Raw genomic sequence first — 19,107 nt, 5'->3', positions numbered from 1 at the left:
TAGACTCTATTCCACTGAAGGTGTATAAGTTAGAATACTTTGTTGCTGTGTCCAAAAGTTGTTTGGATTAATTATTTTTTCTTTCCAATTGTGTTACCAATTTGATGATAATCAAATTTATTCATTTCTTTCACTTTCAAGTCTCTGTTCCCCCATTCTTGTTGATTTAATTTTATTTTTTGAATATGTAAAATAAAACAACATTGTTCAAAATTCAAAACAATATGAAAGTTATACCAAGACAGGTCCCATCCCCTTTTCATTTTTTTCCATTCCATTTCCTCAACCCTCTTTGTGTAACCAAATTCATTTATTTCTTATTTATCCTTTCTGTATTTCTTTAAAAAAAAAAAAAATGAATGAATGAGTATATATTCATTCATCATATATTCTGTATTTCTTTTTTTTAAATAAATGAATGAATATATATTTTGTTGAGATATTGATCACCACCTGTGGGGGTCTGTCCAGCAAACCCTAACTCCACGACAAGTGAATAAAATGCACTCACACACCGAGTACAGTGAATGAGTGGGCTAGGGAGGTCGTCAGCTACACTCAAGAGGGCAGTTGCAGCTATCTGACCCCCTACTAGCTGTTCCTCCTGGCATTTATTTAGTATAGATTTAATAACAGAGGTTCTAAGTCAACACACTTGTGAATAATTAACATGGTTAAAAGTGGTTTTACAAATGATAAAAGCTTTGGTTCCAGGGCCCAGAACAAACACCATTAATGGGTAATCCCTCTTCAACGTTCCCCTGAGAGGCCCATCCAGCACAAAGTTTACTTGAGTAAACAATTAGAGTAGAGACAAAGGAATGTGGAGTAAACTGACTTAACTGGGGAAGCTTCTATTATCCTAATCTTCATCCTATGACCTAATGCTCTAAGGTAAGAACTGGCTGCCTTCAGCCTGTTCCATTATTACAAGTTTATGAAAACCTTTCGGCCTTCCAAAAGGTTTGAGACTATAATCTTATAACTTTCCCTAATAGTTCCCTTAATATTTTGCCAACCATCCTCAGTGAATCTCAACACTGTCTTTATCACACAAAATGTAGCATACTACATATTGTAATTTTTTTTTTTTTTTTACTTAGTAATATGGTCTGGAAATCAGTTTATAAAGTTTAACAGAAATCTTTTTTATATTTGTACCAGAGTTTATCAACCAAACTTCTATGTATGGGCCTTTAGGGCGTTTCCAATATTTTTCTATTACAAATAATAGCACAATGAATAACTATCTGGAGACTTGTGCAAGGCCATGTGACTAATAAGAGGCAGAGTCAGAATTAGAACTCTGGTCTGGGCGCGGTGGCTCATACCTGTAATCCCAGCACTTTGGGAGGCCGAGGAGGGCGGATCACTTGAGGTCAGCAGTTCAAGACCAGCTTGGCTGACATGGTGAAACCTCATCTCTACTAAAAATGCAAAAAATTTAGCTGGGTGTGGTAGTGGGTGCTTGTAATCCCAGCTACTCAGAAGGCTGAGGCAGGAGAATCGCTTGAACCTGGGAGAAAGAGGTTGTAGTGAGCCAGGATTGCACTATTGCACTCCAGCCTGGGTAACAACAGTGAAACTCTGTCTCAAAAAAAAAAAAAAAAAAAAAGAACTCCGGCTGTTTGACCAGTATTCTTCAAGTCACTAAAAATTAAACATTGAGTTATGAATTTACATCCTGGGCATTTACATTTCAGTAAGTAGTTCAGAATTTAGAGTTTTTCTTGTGTGTTGATAGAAAATTCATTTTAAAAATACCGATTATGGAAATGTAGTTACTAAGATAATATTTTTTTCTTTTATTACTTTTTGTCTTTTTTTGTTTGTTTGTTTGTTGGTGGAGTCATGCTCTGTCACCCAGGCTGGCTGGAATGCAGTGGTGCAATCTCGGTTTACTACAACCTCCACCTCCCAAGTTCAAGAGATCTTTCCACCTCAGCCCCCCAAGTAGCTGGGACTACAAGCATGCACCAGGATTTTTGTATTTTTAGTAGAAATGGGATTTTGTCATGTTACCCAGGCTGATCTCAAACTCATGAGCTCAAGTGATCCACTTGCCACGGCCTCCCAAAATCCTGGGATTACAGGTGTGAGCCACCATGCCCAACCTTCTAAGTTAACGATATTAATTAAATATTTTCTCATTTGGGGCATGCCCAGCTACTCAGAGTAATCCAAATATATAGTTAATTGAGATGCTAAGTAAAGTGGAGACACACTTTATGCGTACACAGAGGACTCATCTGCCATTTTCAGACTTTCTTGGGTGTTCCTATCAGTTTCCTGTCAGTGACTTCCTCTCTCCCTGCAGGTAAAGACTAAACTCAGTAACATGCTCTGCAGTCCCTGAGAAGCTTGCTCCTTCCAACCTTCCGGCTTCATGCTGCTCATTCTCTCTAGGGCTCTCTACCCTAAACACACGTTGCATTCTTTCAGTCCTGCAATTTGCCACCCATATTCCTCTTCCTGGGATGCTTTGCTCTATTTTCTTCACCTAGTTAAGGTCTCATCATTCAGTTCTCAGGCCAAGCATTGCTTATTTGGGGAAGAGGTCTCTGATCCCCCTGATGAGGCCAGTCTCCCCATTCATTCTCTTATTGCACCGTGTGACCCTTCTTCATAGCCCTTCTGACTACTGTCATTTTACAGACTTTTGTGCAGTGACTTGATTAACGTTTATCTTTCTCATTGGTGTGTGAATGCCAGGACTCTGGTTTTGCTCAACATGGGGCTCCACAGCCTGATATAATTCCTTTGCACATGGCAGGAGTTCAACAAATATTGATGGGTGCGTGACTGTGTGCATGGTAGTTTCTGTGCATATGCACGGGAGTTCCCTCTGATTGGCATGCCACTTACACACCGTCTCACCTCGAGATATTTATTCACCTTAATATTTTTAGCCCTTAGTAAAAATATATACAATAAATTCTCACTTAATGTCCTCAATAGATTCTTGGAAACTATGACTTTAAGCAAAATGATGTGTGAGAAAAACCAGTTTTTTAAATCAATGTTATAATAAAACCATATTGAATGAAATGATGTCATTTGAGGACCTGCTGCACATAGTTCTGCTTAAAGTTGCAGTTTCCAAGAGCCTATCAACAATGTTAAAGGAGGACTTACTGCATGTTTAATCATATGATAGTTTATGTAACCCAGCTAGCAGCTGAGGTCACATTGCCTTCTAGCTCTACTTCTGCCTGTATTTTTTTCTGTTTTGTGATCTGTCAACCTGGACACAAATACCACTCATACTCTTAATCCACACTTCTAAGCTTTTATGGGCTTAGTGGCTTTGGTGAGAATTTGAGGGGCTGTCTTCTCCATTTCTGCATTGACTCTTCTTTTTTCTCGCTCTTTTAACTTTCTCTTTCCTCCTGTCTCTTCTTCTTCCTCCTTCACTTCAGGAGTGTCACAGACATCTTACCCTTCGCAGGATAATTTTGTGGAAGCCAGCATCCAGGACCACATGGGTACTTTCCTGGCTAAAGTGGGCTGACCCAGGGTCTTTTCCCAACGATGATGGATCTTGCACCTGCTGCTAAAAGGATACAATTTCATCATTGCCATGGGCTGAATGTTATGTACCTCTAAAATGGGTATGTTGAAATCCTAACTCCCAAGGTGATGGTATTAGGAGGTAGAGGCTTTGGGAGGCAATTAAGCAATAACAAAGAAGGCCTCTTGAATGGGATTAGTGCCCTTTGAAAAGACACTTCATAGAACGCCCTCACTATGTGAGACACAGTGAGAAGAACCAGGAAGCAGACCCTCACCAGACATGGAATCTATCAGTGCCTTGATCTGGGACATTCCAGCCTCCAGAACGGTAAGAAATAAGTTCCTGTTTATAAGTCAACCAGTTTATGGTATTTTGTTATAGCAACCAAAATAGACTAAGAACATTATATTAGAGTGATGTCATGTAACTGGTCAAGTTTGGAGGATGTCCAGTGCCCTAGCCCATGCCCTCTGGGGAGAGGTTGGTGAAGAGAAGGATGAGAGGAAGTAGAATAACTTTTTCACCCTTCCTGAGACACATTCCTCCTACTATGGTCCTGTTATGGGACCTTCCTACAATCACTTTGCAGCTTCCCCTTGTTTCCCCATTTCTACTTTGAGGGTAGAAATGGGGAAACAAGGGGATGTTTCGCCTACCCTGCATTTGTAATTTTGAGCTGGCTGTGGCAGTTCCCAGGGAGTCTTTGATTACATTCTCAAGAGGTCCTATGAGGATGCTTTGGCAAATTCAAACTCATGTCAGGCCATTTGAATTTCTAGAATCCTCAGAGAGAACCTGCCGCCAGCTCAAAAAGACCTGACGGTAATGTGTCATATTCCCTTCACAAACACTTGAGTATGTCTGTCTAACTGTCTTAAGTGGACATTTCTGTTATCCTCAATTTTTCTTTCAGGGTTCGTCACATTTCTTTACGGAAAGCTACCTTACGCAAGCATTTTGTGTGATACTTGTTCAGAGTTTGAGGTTTTAGCGCTGACCCTGGAGACTGTTAATTTTATTCTGTACCAGGTGTTTGTAAGTGGGGATTTTATTTAGATAAATTGACAACAGCAAAGTGCCACCCCATTTCACCCCGACATTCATTAAGGATTTGCTCTGTCCCAAAATTATGCTCTGGTGGTTATACACATTGCCTCATTGTATCCTAAAAACTGCTTTTTGAGATAGATAGGATTGTGATTACTACAGAGATCTGGAAACTGGACCCAGAGAGGGTAGGAAGTTTGTCCTAAGGCACACAGCTATGACCAGCACAACTGAATCTTACCTTAACTCACATCAAAGCCTATGAGCTTAAATGTTGGGCTATTTACCGTGGCTGGGGGAGACAGTGAATAAAAAACAGTGTTTTGTTAAATCAACAGCTATGTTTACACTTTCTGTATAAACAATGAAATGTCCCCAACGAAGTCACACAAGGAGGAGCAATAACTCCTGCCAACACAGTGGTAAACTTGGCTCTGCCAAAAGTATTAAGTCTTATTTTTAGTCGTCGATATCTTCTGTTTCTTTTGCCATCATCTTTTTGTTATTCATTAAGCCCAGAGCCTCAACCAGCTCTCGTTTAAGATAATTGTTCTTATAGTTTTCCAGAAACTATAAGAACAATTTCTCTTTACACTTTTTCCTAGTATCTCTTCCCACAAAAGCCAATGCCCCTAAATTTGTATCATTCCAGGCATTAGAGAACCAAGATCAGAAACGTTTATAAGACTTTAAGGTTATCATTCTCCCCCAAAACACATGCACATTACCTTTGCAGAGTTATTGTTCAAAATATAGACTTAAAAGCTCTCTGGGCTACACTCAGTTGATAATTAATTATAATGACTTCAACATATGTTAAATTTGTACGGGAGTGGGGAGGGTCACTTGCAGTCTCCAGAGGACACAGCGCACTGTGAACCAGTTCTGGAGCCTGCTTACAGATCTCAAAGCTTCCTGCAGCAGGAGGGCTAATGACATTCTCCCTTTTAGAAAAGCAGAATGACTCAGGATACAGATGTTCCGCCTACCCTGCGTTCGTAATTATGAGCTGGCTGTGGCAGTTCCCAGGGAGTCTTTGAATCATCTGTTCTTGCAGTTTCTCTTGCCGCTGCTCTTTTTAGAACAATCTAGGACATGTCAGCTGAAAACATGTACCAGTTGCTTGCAAAGAAGAGAATGGCTTTTTGTGTGGGAGTGGGGGACACAGAGAGTTCTCTTCTTCCCTCTCTGCTGCGGAGCATGGTAGGCAGAATGAGATAATAATTCTCAGAGAAAAAATATGAGTCTTGAAGAACCCTGATGCCTAGAAAGCACGGAGTGAAGACAGCTTACTGTTAGTGCTGGTGTGTATACCAAGGACTGGCAAGAGCTTCAGGAAGACGTGCTAATTTCACTTTAATTAACACACACTAATGCAAAGGAGATGAACCAGAAGAACCTGAATTTGCAGGCTGCCTCATAAAGCAAAAATAAACTGGGTACCTATTGTGAAATCGTCTTTGGTGCAGTTTGGCTCAGGGATGTGCCACTCTTGATACTTTTTTTTCATCTGCATGAGTGTCTGGACTCTGGATTGAGATAAACAGATGGAACTTTAGGTCAGATGGGTTCCTGAGTCACCCCAACACAGGGGACAGGCTGTATTTAAAAAGTTTGTTGAGTATTTATTTGTACAAAGCATTCTGTAAGGCAATAAATTGTAGTTCTGGGGGTTCTGGGGTTCTGGGAGGGGTAATGGAAGAAGTGATAGTTATTAGCATCATAGAATTTGACAGCAAAAAACTACTTCAGAGGAATGCTCCTCAAAGATTTCTCAAATGCAGGTTCATGGACTAGTGATAATTATGAAATTAACAGTTTGGACAAAACTAAAGACAAGCAAGGTGGGCTTTCTATAAAGCTAAATGTGTTTTTTTTTCCTTTAGAATGTCTGTCCTGCTTTTCTTATTTTTAAAAGACCATTTCACGGTGATTTGAGGGGAATAAGACCATTCTCCTTTACCCTCTCATTTCTGCCCCCTTTCCTGCCAGAGGAGAAGAAGCTCAAGAAACTGACATCCAGATGGGAATCAAAGTCCCATTTTTGACCTAGTTAAGCCCTGCGTCCAGGCCAGCTCTCGTGAAGCTGAGATACGGACTTTCAGTTGGCAGTCTTGAGGGGGCCTTCTACCTTCCCCTGAAACCAGTTTCAGACAGGTCCCTGCCAGGAGGCCATTCTGACTCATCCCTGGTTATAAGCAGAGAGGGTGGAGCAGGAAGTGAATTATGCATTTGCTGAGGTGGGCCCTGCTCAGTTTGCTGGGCACACAAAGATAAAGACAGTCGCAGGTAACACTGACCCTGAACTCTGTCCACTGGGGAGCCCTGGCCTGTGATGCCAGCCCTCAGCCATCAGATTCTGTACTTCTCTTCCCTTTGGATGACAGGGAAGTGGGGTGGAAGCTCTCCTCCCAGCACTGGTCTAGAGGCAGAAGTGTGGGAGGAAGACCCTTCCTCCGTGGATCAACATGGGGAGTGCAGGGGGGCTGGATAAGCTTTATTTACTAAAAGATGCTTGAGAAGCCTTGAATTTCATTGCAAACTGCCAGTATTGGGTAGCTTAGAGTTATGCAAACAATCATAGGTGTTCTTGGTTCCACAGTCAGGCTAAGAAGGACTTTTTTTTTTTTTAATTGAAGGTTAAAATGTTAAATGGTGGTAAAATACACACAACATAAAATTTACCATGTTAATCATTTTTATAATCCACAGTTTAATGGCACTAAGTACATTCACATTGTTGCGCTATCATTGCCAGTATCCAAACTGAAACTCTATGCCCATTACACAATAACTCCTTATTCTCCCCTCCTCCCAGTTCCTGACAACCATTCTTCTGCATGTCTCTATGAATTTTTTTTTTTTTTTTTTTTGAGACAGGGTTTCACTCTGTCGTCCAGGCTGGAGTGCAGTGGCATGATCTTGGCTCACTGAACCCTCAACCTCCAGGCGCAAGTGATCCTCACCTCAGCCTTCTGAGTAGCAGGGACTATTGGCATGTGCCACCATGCCCGGCTAATTTTTGTATTTTTTGTAGAGGTGAGGTCTTGCCATGTTGCCAGGCTGGTCTCAATCTCCTGAGCTTGAGCAATCTACCTGCCTCTGCCTCCCAAGGTACTGGGTTATAGGCATATACTACCACACCTAGCCATCTCTATGAATTTAACTGCTTCAGGTTCCTCATCTAAGTGGAATTACACAGTATTTATTTTTCAGTATCTGGCTTATTTCACTTAGCCTAAGTCCTCAGGGTTCATCGATGTTGTGGCATTTGTTAGAATGTCCTTCCTTTTTAAGGCTGAGCCATATTCTATTGCATGTATTTAACTGTTTGTTCTCTAAGGGATTTGAGCTAGATCCTCAAGGTGGCAGCCAGTACCTGCCACATTAGTATGAATAGTTCTGGGAATGGCCTCAGGTTGCATGAGCAGTTCTACCATCTTCCTGAGCACAGAGCTGGAGAGTGCGTGGAGGCCTAGGGTAAATTCTGTATCTCTGCTGAGAAACAGCGATGGCAATCAAGTACCCAGTCCTTGGGCACCATTTCAGTGCCTCCTTGCTTAGGATCCCACACATTGGAAGCTCACGTGTGGATTGTACCTCAAACCACTGGCTTGCTCTTGAAAATGCCTTTTGTCCCAGTGGGATCCTACAATCCTCTGTCTGTAGCACTTAGGAAAGAGACAGTTCTGCTGTCAGGATTATGTTCTCGAGAAGTTTTTACTATGCCCCAAATCAAGTGAGAGAAAATGTTGAACCTTCATGTCTTTAGACTTTAATGTACCAAAGTCAAAGGATTTCATCTTTAGACTTTAACCTCTCTTTGAGACTGTGATCACTGATGTGAGTTTAGGTAAATTTGGGCATTTTTGTGTGGCTGGCTTTGCCTCGTTTGAAGCACTTTAGACTTTCATATGGTGTTTATTGTAAAATGTCATGAGTTAGGTTGGGTATTAAGTGGAATATAATTGGAGATGAAAAATTTAAAAAGTAATGAATTTTGGCCTTCAGTGTGTGCGGCCTTGAAGTTTTCTTCTTCCTTTCTTTCCTTTTTATTTTAGTTTTTTAGAGATAGAATCTTGCTATGTTGCCCCAGCTGGTCTCAAACTCCAGGGCTCAAGTGATCCTCCCACCTCAGCCTCCTGAGTAGCTAAAACTACAGACAGGTATGGGCTGGAGTGCAATGGCGCGATCTCGGCTCACCGCAACTCCGCCTCCTGGGTTCAGGCAATTCTCCTGCCTCAGCTTCCTGAGTAGCTGGGATTACAGGCATGCGCCACCATGCCCAGCTAATTTTTTGTATTTTTAGTAGAGACGGGGTTTCACCATGTTGACCAGGATGGTCTCGATCTCTTGACCTCGTGATCCACCCACCTCGGCCTCCCAAAGTGCTGAGATTACAGGCGTGAGCCACCGAAAGTTATCTTAATATTCTGTCCTTACTGATTTCAGAGCATTCTAGGGCAGTAGCTGAGCTGCCCATTTTACAGATCCCAGAAGCAGACACAAGGAGAAGGATGGGATGGGAGTAGGGGCTCAGCTCTGTGGAGGTAGTACTCAGGTGGTACTCAGGAGGCACTTCTCTGAGATTAGGCTGCCCACTGGCCTCAGGTGTGTTTATTAAATCTCACTAATGGAGAGATGCCAGCTAATGTCTCTTTACTGTGCCTTAAGAGACCCTGTTACTCTGTAGGCATTAGGTACTTGACCAATCCACTAATAAAGTTGTTTTTTTGATCTTCATCTGGATCTCGGTGTCAATTCTTCACTGGTTGGAACCAGCCTGGGAGGAAGGATGATCAGAGTTGTTATCTTAAATGTATTTCTTTTTTTCTCTTCTTTTCTTCTTCTTTTTTTTTGAGATGGAGTCTTGCTCTGTTGCCCAGGCTGGAGCACACTGGTGCAGTCTTGGCTCATTGCCACCTCTGCTTCCTGGGTTCAAGTGATTCTCCCACCTCAGCCTCCTGAGTAGCTGGGATTACAGGCACCTGCCACCATGCCCAGCTCATTTTTGTATTTTTGGTAGAGATGGGGTTTCACCATGTTGGCTATGCTGATCTAGAACGCCTGACCTCAAGTGATCTGCCTACCTCGGCCTCCCATAGTGCAGGGATTACAGGCGTGAGCCACAGCGCCCAGCTCTTTAACGTATTTCAAACAACAAAGATTTGGCAAGCCCATGTGAATTCCCAAAATTAATTTTTTTTTTCAAACTGAACCATGGACTCATCTTCTGGAAACCACTGCCTTAAAGATCATGCAAATCTATGTGCTCATTTTACTAAAGAAGAATGTGAAGCCCAGGGAGTTAACTTACTCTTGGGCACAGATGGTGACCAAGCTGTGCTCAGAGCTGCCAGCTGTTTTCATCAAACCTGTTAGAAGCTTCCAGCTGAGATTAGGGCCCCTGCCACATTCACCTCCTAGGATTTGCAGTGGTGTGAAACGTGCCCCAGAACCTACAGTGGTCTGGGGGAAGGTGGGAGAGACCCCTTGTCCTGTACTGGCACAGTCACCTTGTTCATGACACTGGGAGGCTGAGATGGAGAGAGGAAAGTAAGATGAGTCCAGCTTCCCTACTCAAAAGCCACAAAACGGTGCAGTTAAGGACAATCCTGGTTTCATTTACACTACAGGCATTTCAGGAGGACCAAATTAGCTAACCAAGATGCAGGTACTTGAAAAATTATGATGTGTAATCTGAAAGCAATGTTAGCATCAGGCTACTGAGACAAACTTGAGCAGGCCAAGTGTGGAATCAGCATCATCATTTTCTAAGCATGCTTCACGGGCCAGGTTTTCACATCAGCCTTAGCATCTCCATCCAAAGCAAACTAACCCATTCGTACTGGAGAAAATATCTTCTTGATTTTTAAGTAGTGAACTGAGATTCCTCTACTACTCCACAAAGGTATTTTTCCATTTCAGATGGGAAGCTGTCTTCCTTAAACTTTTTAAAAAATATCTCTCTTTAAAGATTTTGATATCATCTCATGTAATGTTCCTATTCCCAAGTAATTTTTTAAATGAGTTCTTTAGAGTTCTTCATTATACTGTGAGTAGGAGTTTAGAAATTCAAAGTTATCACTTTATCTGTTTTAGCCAAGGATTGGAAAGACATTTAGTATAATTTACAAGGAGGAAAATGTAAAGAAATAAGAGACTTTAACTAGATATTGAAAGAAAGCAAAACAACCTTTATAACTTGCTTTTCTTGCTTTACAACAGTATTTTATTTTCTTTTTTCTTTTTATTTTTTAGACAGAGTCTTGCTCTATTGCCCAGGCTGGAGTGCAGTGGTGCAATCTTGGCTCACTGCAATCTCTGCCTCCCGAGTTCAAGCGATTCTCCTGCCTCAGGCTCCTGAGCAGCTGGGACTATAGGTGCGTGCCACCACGCCTGGCTAATTTTTTGTATTTTTAGTAGACACAGGGTTTCACCATGTTAGCCAGGATGGCCTCGATCTCCTGACCTTGTGATCTGCCTGCCTCAGCCTCCCAAAGTGCTGGGATTACAGGTGTGAGCCACTGCACCCAACCTAGAACATTATTTTCAAGATTTAGCCTGAAAGCGAGAATCAAGAGCTTATCTGGTTTGCTTTATGGTTTCTAAAAAATCACTTGATTCTAAAGTTACATGGTTCCTATTGGTATTTCTGTTTTTGATGCACAGATAATGTGCTGTAATGTCTACTCACGTAATATCTAGTATTGCATGATTCCTATCCATATCTCTGTTTTTGAGAAACAGAAGCAGTGTTTATTTGAGTGGAAATATAGTCAATGATTTCAAAGAACTGACAGTGCTTATCTCCCCAGGAGGGAATCATGAGTTAAAGGTCAGGGAGTAGCCTGTGAATGAAAATGTGCTCTGCCTACAAGAAAAGATGTCGGTTACAAAAGGAAACTAACCCTGCAAATATGAGGGGTCTTCAAAAAGTCCATGAAAAATACGTATTATGAAAAAACTGTGCGTGGATTTCAATTTTTTTTTACACCAAGATAAACTTGTACTAATTTATTGTAATATGTCTGAACAGGGTCTAGTTTGAGGCACTAAGAAGGATAAGGCATCAGTTTGGAAAGAGTGCTTGTAAGAGAAACATGGATTCTGCTTAAAATTCAAGCAAGAACAGATATCACATTTATGGTGAAGCTTGGGTGGAAGAATGGTAACGTCACGGATGCTTTACAAAAAGTTTATGGGGAAAATTCCTCAAATGATCATTTTACAAATGGGTAACTTGTTTTAGGAAAAGACGGGGCCCAGGTGAGGTGGCTGGTGCTTACAATCCCAGCACTTTGGGAGGCCAAGGTGGGATGATTGCTTGAGGCCAAGAGTTTGAGACCAGCCTGGGCAACATAGTGAGATCCTTTCTCTTAAAAAGATAGACAATTTACCTGGGTGCGGTGGTGCATGCGTGTAGTCCAAGCTACTTGGGAGGCTGAGGCAGGAGGATTGTTCAAGGCCAGGAGTTCGAGGCTGCAGAGAGTTACGATGGTGCCACCGCATTCCACCATGGTGACAGAGTGAGACCCTGTCTCTTAAAAGGAAAAGAAAAAGAAAGGACAACATTGTTGAAGATGAAGACTGCAGCAGCAGACCATCCACATCAATTTTCAAGGAAAAATTTTTCTTGTTCACACCCCAATTAACACAAACGATAGCCATCATCATAGGCAGGACAACATCATTATCAGGACTTACAATTAACAGCACAAACAATAGCCAACGTCCTAGACATCTCAATTTGTTCAGCTTATACAATTCTGACTAAAAAATTAAAGTTGAGCAAGCTTCCCACTCAATGGGTACCGAAACAGTGGTGCCCAGGTCAGCTGTGGACAAGACCAGAGCTTCCCATGGAAATTTTAAATACACAGGATCAAGATCCTGAAGCATTTCTTCAGACTCGTAACAGGAGATGAAACATGGCTTTACCAGTGTGGTCCTGAAGACAAGGCACAATCAAAGTAATGGCTACCAAGAGGTGAAAGTGGTCCAGCCAAAGCAAAAGAGGACAGGTCAAGAGCAGAGATCATGGCAACAGTTTTGTGGGATGCTTAAGGTATTTTGCTTGTTGCTGTTCTGGACAATAACATCTGATTGTTATGAGAGCATTTGGAGAAATCTAGCCAAAGTTTTAGCAGAAAAACTGGAAAAACTTTGTCAGAGAGTCCTTCTCTACCATGACAACGCTCCTGCTCATTCCTCTCAGCAAACAAGGGCAATTTTGCAAGAGTTTTGATGAGACATCATTAGGCACCTACCCTCCCACCCTGATTTGGCTCCTTCTGACTTCTTTTTGTTTTCTATTCTTAAAAAATCTTTATAGAGGACCCATTTTTCTTCAGTTTATAATGTAAAAAAGACAACATGAGCACAGTTAAATTCCCAGACCCCTCAGTTCTTCAAGGATGGACAAAATGGTTGGTATTATCACTTATAAAAGTGTCTTGAACTTGATGAAGGTTATGTTGACAAAGTTTCTATTTTTTATTTTTATCTTTTTTTTTTTTTTTTTTTTTTGAGACAGAGTCTGGCTCTGTCACCTAGGCGGGAGTGCAGTGGCACAATCTTGGCTCACTGCAATCTCCACCTCCTGGGCTCAAGCAATTCTCATGCCTCAGCCTCCCAAGTAGCTGGGATTACAGGCACATACCACCACACCCAGCTAATTTTTCTACTTTTAGTAGAGATGGGGTTTCACTGTGTTGCCCAGGCTGGTATTTTTATCTTTTAATTTCGTTTTTTTCCAATGACCTCTTTTTTTTAAGAGATAGTCTAGCACTGTCATTCAGGCTGGAGCATAATGGCACTATCTTAGATCACTGCAACATCTGCCTCCCAGGTTCAAGTGATTCTCCTGCCTCAGCCTCCCGAGTAGGTGGGATTACAGGTGCGCAGCACCACACCTGGCTAATTTTTGTATTTCTAGTAGAGATGGGATCTCAGCATGTTGGCCAGGCTGATCTCAAACTCCTGACCTCAGGTGATCCTCCCACCTCAGCCTCCCAGAGTACTGGGATTACAGGTGTGAGGCCCCATGCCTGGAACCCATGGCCTTTTTGAAGTCCCCTAGTATGCCTTTTCACCCACTTCTGGAGTTTATTCCTTTCATTCCTTCATTTGTTCCTTTGTTTATTTGTTGAATAAATAATTATTAAATGCTTGTCATGTATGTGACAGGCTTTGTTCTAGTAATTTGTGATATAGCAGTGAAGAAAGTGGGGAAGAAAAGAAAAGGCAAAATTGCTGCCTTCTGGGAGCTCACATTCCCGCAGAAGTGACAGGAACAACCAATGACAAGTAAGCATCACAAAAAAGTCATGCCAAAGAACCAGGTAAATAACTTGGAAGCAAAGTAAGAGGGGAACTCCTTTGTGAGGGCAGATGGGACGAAAGGTCACTGGGAAAACCAAGCTTTATTGTTCATCTTGCCTTCAGGACAATGTAAAATATGGTCTAATATTTTAAGTATGATTTTTTTCTTAGAAATTTTACCGAATCCAAAACAAAACAAGAAGGTCATGGTGGATATAGTTTCCAAGTTTATTCTGCAATAAAACGCGTTGAATCTAGATATACAAGCAAATAATACACATTCGTTCTCTTTTGCCGAGTCCAGAATTCTCTTTCCTCCACGCTAGATGGCAGTAGAGTTAAAGGAAAAAAACCCCAGCAGCTCTTTATAGGGATTTGGTGATTTTTCCCATAAAGCAGCAATGAGGATGGATTCAGAGCAAAATCCATATAAATAGAAAGTTAAATTACAATGGAGGTGTGAAATGACACTTTAACATGTCACACGCTCCTTTTAGCAAAATGTGTTTGGGGCAGAACTCTATCTCCCTCTCTGACTTTCTTTGCCTGTGTGTCTTTACAGGGTAAGCCTAGAGAGCATTAGAGAACCATTAACTCTGACTCCTAATACATGATGTTAACTTTAGGTTGGCGAAAAGTTAATTTTACTTTTTTTTTGGAAATGGAATTTCACTCTTGTTGCCCAAGCTGGAGTGCAATGGCATGATCTCGGCTCACTGTAACCTCCGCCTCCTGGGTTCAAGCGATGCTCCCACCTCAGCCTCCCGAGTAGTTGGGATTACAGGTGCACACCACCATGCCCAGCTAATTTTTTGTAGTTTTAGTAGAAATGGGGTTTCACCATGTTAGCCAGGCTGGTCTCGAACTCCTGACTTCAGGTGATCCACCCGCCTCTGCCTCCCAAAGTGCTGGGATTACAGGCGTGAGCCACCTTACCTGGCCAAGTTAATTTAACTTTATCCTTTAAAATAGCTTCTGGGTTTGTTAACTTTTTTTGGTGCCATTTAACTGGTCCACTCAAGATTGGTTAGGTCTCAGAGGACATTTAGTGTGAAAATTGGAAACTGTGAGGAAGTCAACTCTTCAGTGGTTTTCAAACGTTTTAGCAAGAAGTTTAAGAGTAATGTTGTGCAGATTCTCAGAATAACACTAACAATAATGACTATATGGGGGAGGGGGAGACAATGTAACTGGGTCCATCTGCTAACATTGGTGAGCCTGGGTGGAAAGTGTGTGGTGTTCATCCGACTATTCTCGTAACGTTTTCATAATTTTAGTTTTTTTCCAAAATAGAAAATAGAAACAAGTTGTCACAAAATGTGTAGCTTAACACAATAGATGTATAGAAGGAATTATTGTGTAGTATAATCACAACTACAGCAAATGCACCAAACCCATGAGTCTAAGAAGTCTTGGATGAGATGTATCTTTCTAGAAAATCAAAGCCAAGTCTCGACTATAGTGACTGCGCCCTGGTCTGGATTCGTTCCATCATCCAACTGGTATTTATGGAAAAACTACTAAGTGTGAGACTGTGAGTAGGGGCTACTGCAGTGAACATCGTAGACAAAGTCTCTGCTCTCCTTACATGAAACTGGAAAGGCAGAAAAAGGCAAATAAACATATAATAGATTGGGTGGTAATAAGTACTAGAAAGAAAACAGAAGCAGGAAGTTAAGATAGAGAATGACAGGGTATTACTTTTACTTTAGATACGGTGGTGAAAGTAGGACAGCCTCTCTGAGGAGGGGACATGGGAGCAGAGCCCTGAGAAGTGAGGTGTGTGGACCTTGTGCATATCTGGGAAGAATGTTCCAGGCAGAGCATGTGCCTGAAAAGCCAGAAATGAGCAAACAGCGAGTGTGACTTCAATGCAGTGTGGGTGGGAGTCAGGTGGAACTTAAAGACGGACAAGCATTAGGCCCAGATCTGGCTGTGTGGGCCAGCAAGTCAACACATATGGAAAAGAAAAGAATCACTAATGCCTGACATTTGTCATCAAATAGCTTTGTTTGGAAAATAGTTTGGTGGTTTCTCGAAAAGTTAAACAGCAATTCCACTTCTAGGTATATATACTCAAAAGAGGTGAAAGCAGCATCCGACAGATACTGGCACACCATGTTTATAGCGGCATTATTCACAAAAGCCAAAAGGAGGAAGCAAACTAGTGTCCACTGAACGAGTGGATCAGCAAAAGTTGATACAGACATACGGCAGAATATTACTGAGCCTTAAGAAGGAATGAAATGCTGATACATGCTACAACATTGAGGAAGCTTGAAGACATTATTCCAAGTGAAATAAGCTGGACACAAAACGACAAATACTACATGATTCCCCTTATAAGACGTACCCAGAATAGGCAAATTTGTAGAGACAGAGAGTAGAATGGAGGTTACCAAGGGCTGACAGGGGTGGGCATTGGGGATCAGTGTTCAATGGGCATAGAGTTTCTATTTGGGGTTGTGAAAAAGTTCTGCCAATGGATGGTGGTGATGGTTGCACAACACTGTGAATGTACTTGATGCCATTAAACTGAACATTTAAAATGGTTGCGATGGTAATGTTTATATTATGCATATTTTACACAACTAAAGACTGCATTGATTTTTCTTATTCATATTATCTACTTTATCCTTTCAAGGTAACTGATTTACGAGGACTTTAAGAGATGAAATACTTTTTCCAGCAATATTAATCGTCAGTTTTTATCATGTTTTCTCTTTCTTCCCCTCAAAAGAAAAACATACTGACACAACAAAATAGCATTATCTACACTCATTATCACCAAGAGCCTTTTCTTAAGGTAATACATTAATAGATTAAAATCATATTAAGAAATACTTATTTATAAGGGTGAAGGATTGGAAACATACTAAATGTCCAAAAATTGGGAAATAGTTAAAACCGTTTAACCATTTGTTCAGCAGAATAGTATGTGTCCATTAACATAATGATGACAGGTGAAAATGCTTATGAATGGATGTTAAGTTAAAAAGTCAAGCTATGAAATTTTATATGGAGCAGGATCTCATCACAGTTGGAAGAAAAACATATTCCACAGGAATTAAAAATAAAAGGTAATTTGCCAAGATGCAAATGTTGCTGATCTCTAAGTGTGAGGTATTATGGATGATACTTATTTTCATTATATTTTTATGTATTTGCATTCAGTTTTTATTATGAAAATGGAGAAAATGCAAATACATAAAAAACCTACAGAAAATTTGAAAGACTAATACAATAAACATCCATATACCCTCCAATTAGATTCAACAATTGTTCATGTTTTCCCATATATACTTTTTTAACAGCCCAGATAGCCCCAAGAAGATCTCATATCTCGTACTTTCTCTGTCTATCATCTCCCTCTCTCTCATCTATCCATCCATCCATCTATCCATATTGGGAGTTGGTAAATCATGGTTCAAGGCCAAATTTGGGCCATCACTTGTTTTCATACAGCTCTTAATTAAGAAGGAGTTTTACATTTGAAACAGCAACATTTTAACTGGTCATATAGGTACCTACAAAATAGCTTTGAATTTGCTTCTTGATCTTCATAGCCTAAAATATTTACCATCTGGTCCTTTACAGAAATTTGCTAATCTCTGATCTACACACATACGCCCACCCACCTCCCAAAATTTACTGAGCCATCTGAAAGCAAGTTGCAAACATTATAACTTTTCTACCTCAAATACTTCATTATGTATCTCCTAAAAATAAAGTAGTATTCCCACTTAACTATAACACTATCACACCAAAGAAAACGAACTATGATTTCACAATATCATAAATACTCATCTGTATGCAAATTTATGTGATTGTACTTGCAAATTTTACAAAATGAAATGCATAACTCTATAATAAGAAATAACAAATCTCTTAATAAAAGTCATATTTGTATAATCAACATGAATTTTTAGCATCAATTTTATTATTTGAGGGATTTAGGAAAGCTGCTCTAACCAGCTGATCCCATGGGCATTTCAAATGAAAACTTAATGTGTTTTCAGGTCAAAAAGCTCATATTCTATAAAGCATTTAGTACGGGGAGTGGTGATACAGTTTGCTGTAGATGTTGGCAGTAAAATTCGGGTTGTTATGTAATCTTTTCTTTGTATTCAAAAAAGTAATATCTAATAACCCTGATAATTTTTAAAGCTGAGTGGCTTATACTTGGAAGTTTTACTATTCTTTTGACCATTTTGATGTATGATTATAAATTCCATAATAAAAAAGTATATGTATACATCAGTATAATAATAGACTTGATTTATGACCCACATTTACTAAGACAACAGCATTTAAAATATGTCAGAACCCTGAAACTTAGATGCAAAAATTGCATATGTGTTTATATGTGAAAATTGTATGTGTGTGAAAATTGTATGTATGAATCTTGTATTTTAGAATAAGTAACAGCAATTGTCAAACAAAACACAGAAAGAAAGATTGGCTTAAATTTTGAATGGATTTTGAGAAAAGGCTACTTTATCCTTTGGGAGTTTTGTTTTTGTAAACATTTCAGTTTTTTGTGGAATGTGAATCATGTGTTGGAATCACCTGATTTAGCTGTGGTATAACTAAGTCTGGAAGGTTTTGGGGATACTCTGTTTTTAAAATTCCCCACTACCAATCATGATTATGGTTACATGAGATACGTGTCTTGAAGAAAGAGATCTGTGTCCCAGAGCTCTGGAGTTACTTAAACCATGTACTTTGTAAGCTCATCTTTGCTCTGTTTGAGCCATAATGTTATGTCTGCTTTCACCACAATCATATGGCTGTGGAACTGGCAGGTCAGACCCTCTCCCAGCATGCTGCAGTGTAGAGTCTGCTTTATAAAGTTAGTGGAAAGATTCAATACGTTTCTTTTCCTTGCTTTAAGAAGAGCTCAAAGATAAACATTCTAGCACATTTTTTTTAAAGTGGAGATTGGGCCAGGTGCAGCACTCATGCCTGTAATCCCAGCACTTTGGGAGGTTGAGGCAGGAGGATAGCTTGAGCCCAGGAGTTCAAGACCAGCCTGGGCAAAATAGCTGTCTCTATTTAAAAAAAAATGTAATTAAAAATAATAATAATTATAATAACAATAATAATAATAAAGTGGAGATAATCATGCTGTGTTAACTATTTAGTAAGTAAACATTTGATAATATAACATTTGGAAAAGAGTGATAGTGAGCCCTTGAGAACGCTAATGGCTCAAAATGTAG

General features: G+C 40.4%; 1 long non-coding RNA gene across 3 annotated transcripts in view; it reads left to right on the top strand.

The window, feature by feature from the left end:
* The window catches only part of LOC105724835 (uncharacterized), a 29,785-nt gene extending 11,631 nt beyond the window's left edge, over positions 1-18,154 (top strand). For all 3 annotated transcript variants that reach the window (XR_001109120.2, XR_001109119.2, XR_010337017.1), the window contains 2 exons: positions 3,420-3,841; positions 15,952-18,154. This is a non-coding gene — a long non-coding RNA (uncharacterized LOC105724835). The remainder of the gene's footprint in view (positions 1-3,419; positions 3,842-15,951) is intronic.
* Positions 18,155-19,107: the final 953 nt, after the last annotated feature.

Source organism: Aotus nancymaae, unplaced genomic scaffold, assembly GCF_030222135.1.
Source record: "Aotus nancymaae isolate 86718 unplaced genomic scaffold, 86718_ANA_hifiasm-v0.15.2.pri h1tg000041l, whole genome shotgun sequence".
NCBI lineage: Eukaryota > Metazoa > Chordata > Mammalia > Primates > Aotidae > Aotus > Aotus nancymaae.
This window is presented reverse-complemented; position numbering and strand designations above follow the sequence as displayed.